A 15323-nucleotide genomic window follows, 5' to 3' on the forward strand; every position below is an offset into this window, starting at 1 on the left:
GTTACTTAGGGTCATTAAGGAGGTGGAAATAATGTAGGTGAATCTTAGATCTTTATAATAAGGGGAAGCTATGACCATCAGAGCAAATAGCTGTACCCTACACAAGCAATTCCTTTCCCACAATCTCTAGACCAAAAGAGAGCTCATCTGATCCCCGATCTTATTGCAGAAAGACCTGTGACAAATTCACAGCTCACAAAATTATAAGACAATTGTTTCAGGGGTAATAATATGCTGAATGAATAGTTTTACAGAAGCAATAGGAAGTTATCACACAGATTAAAATTCATTTTTGAGAGAAGTCTAATAGCTTATCTTCAAATTGTTAATTGAACAAGAAATGAGATTTCCTTCATCCTAACCAGACTAAATTAAGATTGTTTATATGTCATGGGAACATTGCCTTTGTACTCTAAATCCAAATTATCCTAGCTTTATCTAAAGCTTAATGGTTTCTGATATTATTGTCAAGCAATCTACCTTGGTCAGTAGTAAGATTCTGACTCTGTTCATATTAAGAATAAAGAAATATTTTCCTTCACTTTTCTGACTTGCCAGCAATCATTTTCCCCCCACAGAAGTCATGGTGAACAGATTCTGCATGTTCTATAGATAACACAAGACCCAATTTTACAGAACTAAAACAACTCCTGTGTGGAGATCGTCTCTGACAGAAACAGGGCTGTGGTGATTCTACTTGGCTCACCGGGGTCTTGACAGACATCTCAATCCTGCTGGCAAGGTTTTGGCAGAAGCCTCAAAAGCAGCTCAGGATGATTAAACATCTCAGCCTTTCTGTCAGGAACTCTTCTGGGCTATCACTTATCACCATCATGTTATTTCTCACTACAATTTTCTTTTCTTATGAACTGTCAATAGAACAGCTTTTATAGCCGAATATTTTGTCTTTCTTCTTAGGTGTCAACCTGCTTCACATAACAAGCTAATAAAGCAAATAAAGACTATGTCTAAGAACACAGTTTAACATATTTCTGAAATCTAAACTCCATTCTGTTTTGTTTACAATCCAGCTTTTGCCTTGTTTTCTATTGGATTTAAAACATATTTGAAACCTAAGTTTTGGAACATGCTTATAACACCAGCACTTAACAGGCTAAGTCAGGAGGATCAAGTTCCAGTACAGGAAAAGTTACAGTGGGAAACCTAGGGTTCCTTGACTACTTTGTATGTTATGTTCTTGGTTTTATGTCCAAATGGGTACTGAAAAGACATCTGGAAGTTTGAGTGGTGTTATTGCTACACAAAACGTTGTCTGTCTGTCTCTTTTGCATTTTAAAAATGCTATTATTATTTTTTTATCTTCCTGGGAACAGGTTTGTTTTGGATGACTTTATTGCCATTGTTTTTCTTTGTAGCTGCTAAACCTCTAAATCAGCGTGGTCAGTGCATTCTTGAGAGAAGCGGTCTCCATTTCTTAGAATTGTATTAGGTTATTTATCAAAACCCCTAACTCAATGACCTCTTAGATGTTTATCTTCAACTGACCCCCACCACATGTTCAATTTCAATGTTTTTTTTTTTGTGATAGTATAAGATAAACCTGGTTTTATCTATTTTCTTTCCTGTGGTGTAGTATTTTCGGAATTGTAGTGTTTTAATCTCACCCAGGCTCCATTTATTTTTCAAAATTATATACTTTGCAATTTCAGGCACAAACCTGATTGCTCCAGTAACTGGTCATCTACTAATTTACAGAGCATCTTGTACTCAACAGCACAAAGAGTCTCTAAAATTACAGAAGAATAACAAGATTCACATCATCTACTATAAGCATCATTAAGTACTATATGTCTAAAATAATAGTAACTTATCAGTAACTCAGAATACTTATGTAACTCATTCTATTTGCTCATTTTTCACATAGTATAAAATATCTGCCAAATGTAGTATTATGCTAATACTATTTATTATATATTAATTATTATGTTATAGCTAATATAATAATTTGAGTACCTATTAACTCTTCTCTTTCTACAAACCTCACCTTAGCCAAATTTTATGTAATCTACCCATCCTACAAAACATGTACTCCTGTGCCTGGGTGTGATGTATTCCTCTGTATGCAAAACCTACCTTTCTTAGTCTGTTCCAATGATTGTGTGGTTATATTGTCCCATTCTTCCAGTCAATTCTTTTGAAACTTTCCAATGTATTCTGGGTATTATATAGTTCATAAATCTCTTTTGGCTATTAAACTTTTAGATTCACAATTCTCTAGAGTGCCATAGCCACTAATTGTGAACATGGTACTTGTTACATTAGAAGAATGTTCTATGCGGATCTTTCCTGTCCAGAGTCTCTCACTAACACGATGTTGTGCCAATGTGAACAGGGCCTATCAATCTTGAAGTGAGCCCTCTGAAACCATGAGTGAAAAAAATCATTGTTTCTTTATGCTATTTAATGTGAAGTTGCAATTCTTAATTTTTGGAATGGTTCTGCAGAAATTTGGAAATTTTAGAGATACGTAGACAATGTATAAATATAGCCTACTTGATAAGACTAATGACTAAGTAGAATCCAGACCCCCCTGCAGGAATGTGTTCAGTGAATACAAGAAGTTTTGGATGGAGAAAAACATTCTAGTTGAATGGAACTAGAGGTCAAGTGGGAAACATTATAGCAAACAATGTATCTAGATTTTGTTTCAGTTCTGAGACTTTAAGTGTGGCTGAAACACACACACACACACACATATACATACAAATGAGACTTCTAATTTTATACTGAAATTCTGTTTTTCATAAAGAGGATTTTATTCATTTATGTATATGTGTCTATGTGTAAGTATATGCAAATGAATTCAGATTCCCTGGAATTACACTAACAAGGGCCTGCATGCCAACATCGGTACTCAGAATCTAATTTCTTTGAAAGATTATTATGTGCCGGGGACTGGAGAGATGGCTCAGAGGTTAAGAGCACTGACTACTCTTCCAGAAGTACTGAGTTCAAATCCCAGCAACCACATTGGTGGCTCACAACCATCTGTAATGGGATTAGATGATTTTTTTTTCTGATATGTTTGAAGACAGCTACAGTGTACTCATATACATTAAATAAATAAATGAATCTTTCAATTAAAAAAAAGATTAATATGTGCCATCAATCAATGAACTGCAGTTTTAAAATACACTCTGCAGTGATTGAGTTTCCTAACACTATTCCTCCTTCTCAGCTTAAAACATCATTTCATTGTGACATGATTCCCCATAGGAAAGTCTGTAGTCCTTGATTGTAGTCGTTTGTGTTTTCATTAATCCATGATATAATAACCAATGTGTTGTATAAACATTCAGCACTCCTCATGAGATGTACAATACAGCACAGCAATGTCTATCGAAGTAAGTGAAGACTTCTAAAATATAGCTATGGTAAGTTTTAAAGCAACCAGATTTCATATCAAGGCAGGATAAGTCAAACCAGAAGTCGGAAAACGGTCCCAAGAAAGGCCAAAGAGTTAGTCATCCAGCACTTCCACTGTCAGGAATCTCATTGGAACTACCTAACTATAACACACATTGAGAGGACCTAGCACAGGTCCATGTTTCTCCATGATGGTAACTTCAATCTCTGAGCACCTATGAGCTCTGCTTAGACTTTTCTGTGAGCCATCTTCCCTGCTGGCACTTATAATTCTTCTTCGCCCCTGCTTTGCAGAATTTCCTGTGCTCCACCTAATATTTGGCTGTGGGTCTCTGCATCAGTTGATGGATGAAGCCTCTCTGATGAGAATTGGACTAGGCACTGATGCATGAGTATCATAAAGTATCTTTAGGAATAATTTTACTAACTCTGTTGTTGTTGTTGTTCGGGAGGCACATTTGGTTCTATCCTTTCAACTGTAAAATTCAGTTTAGTCCCAACCTTCTTTACAGTTACCACCCTGTCACCTACTTATAACCTTGTCTGACATGGGGACCCTCTAAGGTACTTGGGTTTTCTCAATAAGAACTGGAACCCTAAGAGCAGATTTGGGATAGTGGCAGGAATCAGGTGCCTCATCTCTTGGCTCAAAGTGCTTCTAGTGGACATCTGAGCAAACTAGAATACACTGAAGATATTAATACCTCATCACAAATATCATATCATTTTAATTTGATGTAAATTATGACATTGTGAGTTTAAATGCTTTTTGTTTCTGGCCCAAAAGGTTCTTAAATAAGTGATCTAAATGCACATAGTCATGTACTCATAAGCATACATTTAATGGGACCTATAATTTCTTTCTGTGCTGTGCTCTTGAGTGAAAATGCATCTAATTATATCCTGTAAAAGGTGGAGGGAAGGAAATGTGTGTGCTTATATACTGACTATTAGATTAAAATCACAATGTAGGGGCTGCTACACTTTGTGTGATACATAGGTAAACCTAGTGGTATGCTCCTGGACTCTCAGAATTCAGGAAGTATAAATGTAAATCTTAAGTTATAGCCAAAGCTGGACAATACCATAGCAACCTGCCTAATTCTTTTGTTCATTAAAATTGAATGAAAATTTCAAGTATATATGTTCAAAATAAGAAGAGGATGTTGAATCACCTTGTCAGTTTCCAGATATACTGTTTGTATTGGACCCACAGATTTAACTTTCAAAATAAGTATGATGCACAGCCATATCCACTGAAAATTGTGAAAGTCGAGAAGCCAGCAAAGCTGTTTGACACTGTTCCAGTCCAAACAAATGCTGCAATTGCTGTCATTCTGTCCCTCACTTTTAGATTTTGGTCTCTGTGTACTGCATATTTGGGGACATTCTGCATTATGATTCATTTCATGTCTCTTCCTGAGAGAATTATGTCTGAGTCTTTTTAGGAAAGTCCTAAACTTACTATCCCTTCTGCTCTTAAGGCAATACCTTTATCTGGCCCTGTTTAGAAGTGTTCTTCCTTATGCCCTGTGGATTTTGATAAGAACAGATAAACACAAAGATGCTAGGGATTCCTTTATGAGACAAAGCAAACTCGAACAGTAAAATTGGAACAGGGTAAACTTTGTGATAGTTAACAAGCTCTGACTGGCCAGAAGAAATGCCAACATATCCAATGCCTCTTTTCACAATAGACTTAGAGCTTTCTGAAAATGTAGTGTAAAGACAGGGTGCCATGAAGAATATGCCCCTGAGGGAAAGAAACTCAGCAAATAAGATAGATTGATTAAATAACTTTTTCTTCTCAAAAGCATAAGTGATAAAGAATATAAATAAAAGGACTTAGGTATTAGTATTTGTTATTCATGAATCATTCAAATATTTTTTCCTTGTCTGCAATCCTTATAAACTGGAAAAAATCCTAGCCTAAAGCAGACTGTCATATAATAAATGTGTTTGCTTTGGTAGAGACCTTTTTCAGACTCTTTAAATTTGAGTTATAGGGTTGGTGATAAAGTTGAAATTTGTTATATTTGTACTTTCTAATTGTCACTGCACTTGTGACTCCAGACTTGTGACGAAAATTCAAACAAGCATTTGGTAAAATGATATAAGCGGTACTTCTTGGATCATCTTTAGTCTGATTATTGAATTGTCCCTATACAATAATCTTTGTTCTGTGAAAGCAGAATAATTAAACAAGCAACCTGATTGCTAGTCAGAGCTGAAAGATTCCCTTGATCACTGCACCTGACTTACTATGCGCTCACTCCTTACCTCCTGCCAGGAATCCTGTAAGCCACCAAAGCTGACCCGTGCCATGTCACTATATTAGTTATACTTATGATTACATATTTGACAGGAACCCTCTAGGAGAGGCTAAAACTAGCAGGTGATCTTCCTGTGATAGTTTCACTGTGGACTGTAAAACAATGGAGGATGAAACCTTCTAGGTAAGGCTGAAGAGACTATGTGTTAGGAAAGATTTCTTCCTGCTATTAATATGCTTTTCCTATTATCATTAAATATAACAACCCCTAGGTGTTAACTTACCCTTTTGAGGACATTTCTGCATATCAATGAAAACATACTGCCTTGTACTGATGCTATATAGACAAATAGATGTTTAATTCTTAATGATAACCCTATAAGAATTCCTAACATTCTACTAATAATCATTAAGTCCTTTTAATAAAACTACCATTTAAGCCCTCTCTGATATGAAAACTACAATTAGAACTCTAATAGTTTTCATATTTCATAAATTAATTGCTTCTGAGGTAGAAAGCTGGCATTTACAACTTAGAGCACGTTTACAAGAAGATGGAAAACAATTAACCAAAGCTCGGTCATAAGAGGGAGCTAATGATTTATTGTAAGTGCAAGGACAGAAGATAAAATATTGACTGGGTTTATCTATACAAAACTTCAATGATAACTTAGTCACAAGAATTACATGTTTTCACTCTCAATGAACCTGTAGAGCTAATGACAGATAATGGATTTCTAGCTAGATAACTAGTTTTAATGAAAACATATGTAAACATTCATAATTGAATAAGAAGTTTGGATTCATAATTGAATAAGAAGTCTTAAACTTCAATTCAATTATGATTTGAATTTATGTTTGAACTTTTAGTGAGCTTTTGTAGAAAAAAAAATGCTTGAAAAACATGCAAACTATTCCCCAAGAAAATATACAAAAAAAACTAGGAATAATTATATTACATGACATTATTACATCAGAGCAGGAGAGGAGAGCAAGATTAAGAGAAGGAAGGAGAAGGACAACAGAGTAGAGTAACTTAGAAGTTAAAAGGGAACTAAGAAATTAAAACTTCAGTATGCAGAATGCAGAAAGAAAGAGGGCCAAATAAGAAGCTGCAGAGAGAGCCGAAAGAGCAGACAGGTGTGGGATAGAACAGATCTTTTCTTACCAGCGAGACAGGCTTAATTTTACTAAAGAGGAAAGAGTGTTTGTTTTTTTCTTTACAGACTTGAGTTTAATTCATTTAGTCATAAAACAGTAGAGCTTTTTCTTTCCCTATACAATAAAGATTGTAGCTCAGTTTTCATGCAGAATGAGTGAGTTCTTTCTGCACTAACACTTGGTCTTTTGCTCCATATGCACATGTAACTATGGATGTGTGTGTGTAAGTATGTAATTATGATATAAGTATGTAGATTGACCCAACTGGAATGCATGAGGAAGTATGAATATGTGTTCATGGATTTGTGTATGAATGTGTGCGAGTTTATGTATATTTGCTTGTGTAAAAGTTTTTTCTTTTGCAAGTAACTCTCTTCTCCTGGTTCAATAAACGCTGATTGTTCCAAACCTTCACCCTGCCTGATAAGCTTCTGGGCAAGCTTCTGGGCAAGAGAGAAAAAACCGTAGCTGAAGGGGATTGCAACCGCATAGGAAGAACAACAATATTCACCAACAAGATCGCCCAGAGCTCCCAGGGACTAAACCACCAACCAAAGAGTACACATGGAGGAACCCATGGCTCCAGGTGCATATGTAGCAGAGGATGACCTTGTCTGGCATCAAAGGTAGGAGAGACCCTTGGTTCTGTGGAAGCTTGAAGCCCCAGTGTAGGGGAATGCTAGGGCAGGAGACTCCACCCTAGGTGGGCTAGCCAGCTGTGGCATAAACAAGGTCTAAATCAGCCTGCCCAAGGCTGGGGGAGGGCACAGCCAACCTCTGAACTTGAGCCCAGGGATCCAAATGGAAGAGTTAGGGGAAGGACTGAAGGAGCTGAAGAAGATTGCAACCCCATAGGAAGAACAACAGTGTCAATTACCTGGACCCCTCAGAGCTCCTAGATACTAAACCACCAACCAAGTAGTATATATGGGCCGGTCAGTGGCTCCTTCAAGATATGTAGCAGAGGACTGCCTTGTCTGGCATCAGTGGGAAGGAAGGCGCTTGGTCCTGTGGAGGCTTGATGCAGCAGAGAAAGGAAAACTAGGGGGTGAGGTGGGAATGGAAGGGTGGGTGGGGTAGCACACTCTTAGAGACAAAAGGAGGAGGGATGGGGTTGGGGGGGGGGAGACCAAGAAGGGGAACAAGATTTGAAATATAAAAAACTTTTAAAACTTAATTAAAATTAATTTAAAAGGCTTTTTAAAAAAGAATATTTTTGCATCTATGATCATAATAAAGATTGGTCTGTAATTTCCTATCTATGTTGAATTGTTGAGTGTTTGGGTACCAGGTTGAATGTGACCTTATAAATTGAATTAGGAGATGTTTCTATTTTGTGGAATAATTTGAGGAGTATTATGTTAATTCTTCTTTGGAAAGTAAGGTAGAATTCTCCCTGAAAACCAAATGACCTTTTTTGGTTGGGGGGGGGGGCAATGTCTGCTTCTGTTTCCTCTTGGGGATTTTAAGCCAATTTAAGCTGTTTCTCTGACCTTGATTTAACTTTGGTAAGTGGTGCCTACAGAAGAAATTATTTATTTCTTTTACATGCTGCTCTTAAGGAGAGGCCCCAAGCTGAGCAGTAAATGGACAACAGAAAACAAACTCTAGGGCATCTTTTGAGGTTCCCTGTCTCATCATTTATAGTCAGGATGTTTGTTTGTTTGTTTGTTTGTTTGTTTGTTTTCTTCTTCACCTCTATACATTCTTCGCATATATACTATGGCTTCTGGTATTTTTTATTTTATTTTTATTTTTGGATTCCTTTGTGTGGCAATGTCTGTGTCTCCACATTAATATGTGTTTCTAGTGCTTTTTTTGATGCTTTTTCTCCTGTTTATTTGTTTTGTCTTTTTCTCATTTGTTTATTTTTGTTTTTATCTGATTTTATTTCATTTAGACTTGTTTAGATAACTGTTTCTCATTTGTTCCTTTGGTTTCTCCCTAAGAAGAAGAGATTTAAAGGATATGAATTTTGATGAGAATGGTGGTGTAGAAAAATCTCAGAGGATAAGGGGAGGGGAAAATGTAATCCTCATATATTGTTTAATTATTGTTAATAAAAGAAAAAGAAAAATAGAAAGGAAGTCTGAATATTCTTTTTCCCAGGGAAACTGTGCAGGTGATATTCATATCTCAAGTTGTTTTATGTCTGCAGTACTGCTGTAGATGTGTCTTCCCAGTGGATGAACAAGAGTTAGCTTGTGAGGGGAAGGGTGATTAACAGATTGACAGAGTACAAGAAAGCTAATCACTATAATTAGCAAAATAACATAAATGACATTGGATTTTAAATATAACTCAATAAAAAGAAAATAAAAATCACATAACAATTTTCTTCAGAAATAAAATTTTAGAAAGGTGTTTCTGTCATGATTCTGATGGAATTTAATCTTTAGGGAAAAATGAAATTACTACATAAGAAAATAAAGCTGTCATGGAAATTAATGTTTTTGTTAAGAACAAACAAAAGAAACTCTATGGTTAAAATGTCATAATCAACCTGCCACAAAACTACTAATAATGTATAAGCAAAGGGCTGTTATAATGCTAATTATGTACAGTTACAAACTCAACCTTTCTGATTCTCTTCTCTACCTTTGTACTTCACTGATTTCTTCTTGGCCTTTGACTGCCTAGAAGCAAAGAATTTTCTACCCATGGAGAGTCACTGTATTTTATAAATTGAAATAATTACTACCCTGCTAGAAAACTCCAAGTTGTGTACAGTTTATGGTACTTGTTAGGCATAGAGTCATTTTGACTGATGAGTCTCTTTTCTGAAGACTCAAATTCCAAATGAATAAAACCAGATAAATATTGCAACATTCTAACAAACTAACATAACACTTGTAAATGGCTTTTTAAAGAAACTCATATTATTTCTCTATATTATTGTATAAATTCTCTTTGATCTTTTCCATAAGACATAATTGACCACTTTTCTATAGGACAATGATGTTCATTAAACATCATATCTGAAGGGAAATTATTCCCTCTTATCAGTGCATATTTTATAGAATTTCATCTATGCTACCCAGAGTCATGTAAAATTATATGATTATAATCACATTTATAAAACTGTCTGTGAAGTACTTTTCATACATAGTCTATAAGTGTTTGGATATCTTTCAATTTCTTATAGCTGAATTAACACCAGAAATGGCCATGTAAAGGGCATTTATTTTGACTGATACAGAAGGGCCCAGATAATTGTCGTGGTGTTAATCCTAGCCAGTTGGTCCAAAGATTTATAAAAACGTACGTTGAACAAGCAATCAGGAACAAAATAGTAAGAAGAACAAATGCCCTCCAGACATGCCTATAGGCCAGTCTTATGGAGGCATTTTCTCAGTTAAAATTACTGCTTTCTAGACATTTCTATGTTTGTGTCAAGTTGACAAACAGTACAACCTTACATCAACTTGACACACATTTATCTTTTATTAAACTATAAACTATAACTTTTCTTTTTCATCCCCAAATTTCATATTAATATCTTAATAGCACAATATATATGATATTGAGTCCAACAGGCCTTAAAATATCAGTACTTTAAAATCTAAGGTGTGTGTGTGTATCCTCTTTTGTAAAGTGAAAGAGTAGTACTGGTTAGCAATTACTGTAGATTCCAACTCCCAAATTCTCAGGAAAGAAATTATATTGGAACACTTATTACTCCTTTATTTTTTGTTTTGTTTTGTTTTTTTTTTTTGTTTTTATTTTGGTTTTTTGAGACAGGGTTTCTCTGTGTAGCCCTAGCTGTCCTGGCACTCACTTTGTAGACCAGGCTGGCCTCGAACTCAGAAATCCGCCTGCCTCTGCCTCCCGAGTGCTGAAATTAAAGGCATGCGCCACCACGCCCGGCATTTATTACTCCTTTAAATAAGTCATTCTGTTTAAAATACTCTTGAATTCTTATTTCAACCCACCCAATAAAAAAATTTGTGGTGTTTACATTGTGTGTTTTAAAGATAACTTAATTTAAATAGCATTGCTCTTTTATTTCACTCACAAGTTCAGAAGATAAGGAATCAAAATATTTTAAACAGTAGGCAATCATGCTATCTTTGTAAAGGTATTTCTCATTTGTCTTGTTAATAATTTTATTTCAAACAAAATGTAAATTCCAGTATTGTGATTATAAAACAAGTAGGCAGTAGACAAAAGAGTCCTTGTTAACTAAATAAAACATTAATCCTTAATATATAAACCATACAAAATGTTTTCATTCTTGAAAACTTACATTTTATAAAACACACATTTATTAACCTACCAAATACTGCACTTATTAGTAAGACCATTCCTGATACTTTAACTTATTCAAGTTACATAATGACTTTGCCCAGCCTGAGCTTCTGAGTGGTTGGATGAACACAGTCTGGGAAGCAGCACATTACACCTAGTGACCCTGGATTGTTGGCAAGCCACTAAAATTCCCCTTAGAACTTATTACAGTCTTCAAGACACATTTGGTGTATTAGCTAAAGGCAGAAAGCTATTGTAATTATTTACTTCGTTTTAAAAATTCAATCACTTTTTATTCATCGTACTATTCAGTTATGGCCAGCTCTTCCTGAGACTGTGATTGGAAACTCACATAATAAAGTGTATTGTCTTAATACAGGCATAGCTCAGCCACAGCATATTTCACATAAATCCAAGATCTTGTCTACAGTAAGTTGTGGACTAATGGATTAATTTCTTCACACACAAAATCCCTGAATTGTAGCAAATACATGAAGCATAAAACAAAAGCAAATGTCAGTGGGTTCCCATTAAATAACAGCTCCTGGTGTGTGTGTGTGTGTGTGTGTGTGTGTGTGTGTGTGTGTGTGTGTGTGTGAAATCATAGTAGAAATTGTGTGTTGAAGACTTTCAAGGTACTTTATATTTCCAAAGTAAATTAATATGTGAAGCCACTTTCACCAATCTGTTCACACACACAAAAACAAAACAAAATGACAACGTTCTTGTCCTTCTGGATAATTTTTTAGAGTCTAACTTCATTATGAACACATACTTTTAAAGCTCTAATGGTCAAATTTTATATGAAAAGCAACTCGTTTCAAATTGACTTTTGGTTTAACAACTAAAGAATACACACATACCTCTGTGGAATCCACTAAGTCAGGATGATACTAGAATAAGGACCTCCATGTAGAAAGCAAATTTAAGTCTTGCTCTGTCCTCTTCAATTGTCAATGCTGGATTTAGAACTGGAGATAGAAATTACTTTCTGCTTCCATGGTGGTGATTTGAGACTTTGATGGTAGTGTCCCCCTTTTATGTACTAATTTGCTATTACTTCTCTTGTGAGTTTTAATTGGTTTAAAGACTGAATGCCTACAACACTTGATTAATAAGTAAGCAACAATGCACTAAGAAACAAGTAACCACAGTTCTTAAAAAGAAATATTCAAATCTTACTATGTAACTGTATAATGGCTGATACTACTTTCAAAACATTTCATCAAAAATGACCCCATGCTTCATGATGTCTCAAATTCTTTAGCTTTATACAATAGGAAAAGTTATTTTTCTGCAATACATGTTATGTGGTTCTGAGATGTTTGCTAACAGTGTTTCAGGTGTGGAGCTGGAATGAAAATAGAAAATTATGACCTAAACGCATATAAATTTGATTAACTGGCTATCACAGTGTGGAACAAGTGTCTTCCCACAGATAATGCATTCAGGTAACCCATATGCTGGCAATCCCTGCAGAATGTCTCAGGGTCTGTATTTTTCAATAACTGTCACTACAATACTCCTGTCTACATTTGAATGTGACAAGCTTATATGAAATGGCAAATCTATTCTTCCTTAGGTGAGTGACATTTTTCCAGGACCACGAAGGAAGAGATGTTTCCTTGCTGGCTGATGCTTGAATTCTGAATAATAAAGAAAACCAGCAAGGGTCAGAAAACTGCACAAGCCAACAGGTGACCAAGTATCAAAGGTAAAATACAAAATTTTGAGGTAGTCTACTTCAAAAGATGCTTAGGTTTGTCCTTAAAGATGTGGCTATGAATCAAGATAGGTAGCCTAAGTCACAGCAAAATTCAAATAGAGTCCCACTGTGGTTCTGGGGCATCTGAAGTTCAGGAGCACCAGAGCCAAGCTTACACATGGAACAGCTTAGGGCTCTAACCTGAAGCCCTAACTCTCTGTAGGGAGCACTCAGATCTGGGCATCAAGATTCATGGCCAGGCCTGGAGTTTCTACTAAACCTGAGCATTCAGACTTGGGTTGGCCTTATTTCATGTTCTCCTCTTCCACTCCCTCCCTATTCCCAGGCTTCTCTTTGTTTTCTTATTCCCTGCACTCTCTTTTATACAAAACTTGCTTTCTACTGTGAGTTGCTCCTGGCTTCCCAACTCCAAAGCTTTTCTCCTGCCAGCAGGAATCTATTCTCACTTCCTCTCAGACAAAGAAGTTTATCACAGTTTATTTTACACCCTTTCTCTGTATTTTTTCCCATGTTCACCCTTCAGACAATAACCTCATTAGAACCCGAAACCAACAACAAAAACCCTCAAACAAATCAAAGGTCAGAGTACTTTAAGTAAAGACTGTTCTTGAAACAAAAGCTTTGAAGGATTGACTTCCTGTTCAAGGTAAATATTTTTCGTTTTATAAAGAGAGTGGAAAGTGTCTCTTTCTTAGCCCTGTGTTCCTGACAGATTTTTGAATTCTGCATCTACCTTCTCTCCCATTACTGTCCAGCCTACACCCACCTTGCTCTCTCTAATTTCCACTCCCAACCTGGTAGCAACTGCATTCTGGATTTTATTTAAAGAAGTAGGGAGAACAAGGGGTTTGGGGGGATCTCCAGAAAGAACTTGGTGGCCATGTTCCCCTTCCCTTTTTTTTTTTTTTCCATTACCTCCTCGGACGTCTCTGACTTGGAGGAGGAAAGCAAGGGAAGTGATGAGATTCCAGACACACTGTTTCTTTTTCCATGTGGAGAAAGGCTCAGTCTCCTAGCCCAGCGCTCACAATCGTGAACTCACAAAATTGCCTCTGTAGACCAACTTAGCCCCTTCCAAGGTGCCACCATTGTTTGCTACAAAGTCATCCAGAAGGTTGAAGTCGTAAAAAAGTCAAAGCTCTTTTTATCATTTCAATTTGGTAGGTTCCTTCCTACTTGTCTCTTGCTCTGTCCTTTCCCTCTGATAAGGCCCCAAAGACTAGAATTGCGATCTGTCCTCTGACTGACCCTGCCTTCAAATTGAGGCAGACAAGGGTTGCAAGACAAACAAACAAACAAACAAACAAATAAACAAACCTGAAAGCATGTGGACCTGGCCAGAGGTTCTGGAAGCCCCCTCTTCTACCTACTACACTCCTCTCCCTGCCTCGCCCCTTTACGCCCATGAAACTGACCAGCCCACTGACATTCATACCCAATCACATGCTTCCTCACACCCCGGAACCCACACACTTTTTAACCAGAGTATCCAGACATCTGCAGGCTCAGCCCATTGGCCACCCCATCTCAGCGCGCCAATCTTCAACCCCTTTCTTCCCTCTGCAAATCCCAGAAAAGAAAGGGGGGGAGTTAGGGGCTCACCGTCCCTTATGTCAGTGTTTCAGGATCAGAGGTAGAGATACCCATTAAATAATCGTTAAGGTACTATAGATAAAATACGGAGAAAGGACCATGTGCTGCAGAAATCATGTCTTCTCTTTTGTTTGTTAGTTTTTGTTTCTTTGTTTGATTTTGGTTTGGGTTTGTGTGTGTGGTGGGGTGTTAAATATAAATAACATTTCTCCATCTGCCCCTTGTCATATCAAACTTTCTGTTTAACTCAATAAGTGATTGTCCAAAATGGATAAATTCTCAGATATTACCAAATCTCAGAATTTAATATCAATTCTGTAAATTAAAAAAAAAATTGTGAAGTTAAAATATCTGATTAGTGAAAGAGTATGTATGGAGAACAATGGAACTGCAGTCATGACAGATTTACTGCCCATTTCTTGTCCAGAGCTTACTTACAACTTACAGATTGGACAATTTAATAATCACCTTGGTAACCGGCACTTTTAATGAGTGGACATTGTCGCGATGTGTGGATATGCTAACCTATACAAACATCCCATAGCAGCAGTGAAGACAGTCCTGAGCTTCTGGATCACACAGGAGCCTAGGCCCTGAACTAAGGGATGCTGTTAGCTTTCCCTGGTTCAGTACCGAGGAAGTTGACAGTGTGCGGCCCCCAAGCTCAGGAAGGTGGCTTGTAAGGTTGTGCCATTTTTTCCCCTGGTTATCTGGGGGGTGTGGAGTCTGTAGGAAAGTTTTAATTTACTTGACGATGTCATTTATGCTATGTCTATATTTTTAACATTTGACAACATTTAATGACACCCTGTTTCCCTTCACTTTCAATCCCCTAACATTCTGTATACCCCCTTCTTACTCTCTTTAAAATTAAAATTATTGGCCTTTTTCCCCCCACTGGGTGTTATTGCATGCATATAGCATAAATGTGCACAC

Source organism: Mus caroli, unplaced genomic scaffold, assembly GCF_978045245.1.
Source record: "Mus caroli unplaced genomic scaffold, Mus_caroli_1 scaffold_3, whole genome shotgun sequence".
Taxonomy (NCBI): Eukaryota; Metazoa; Chordata; class Mammalia; order Rodentia; family Muridae; genus Mus; species Mus caroli.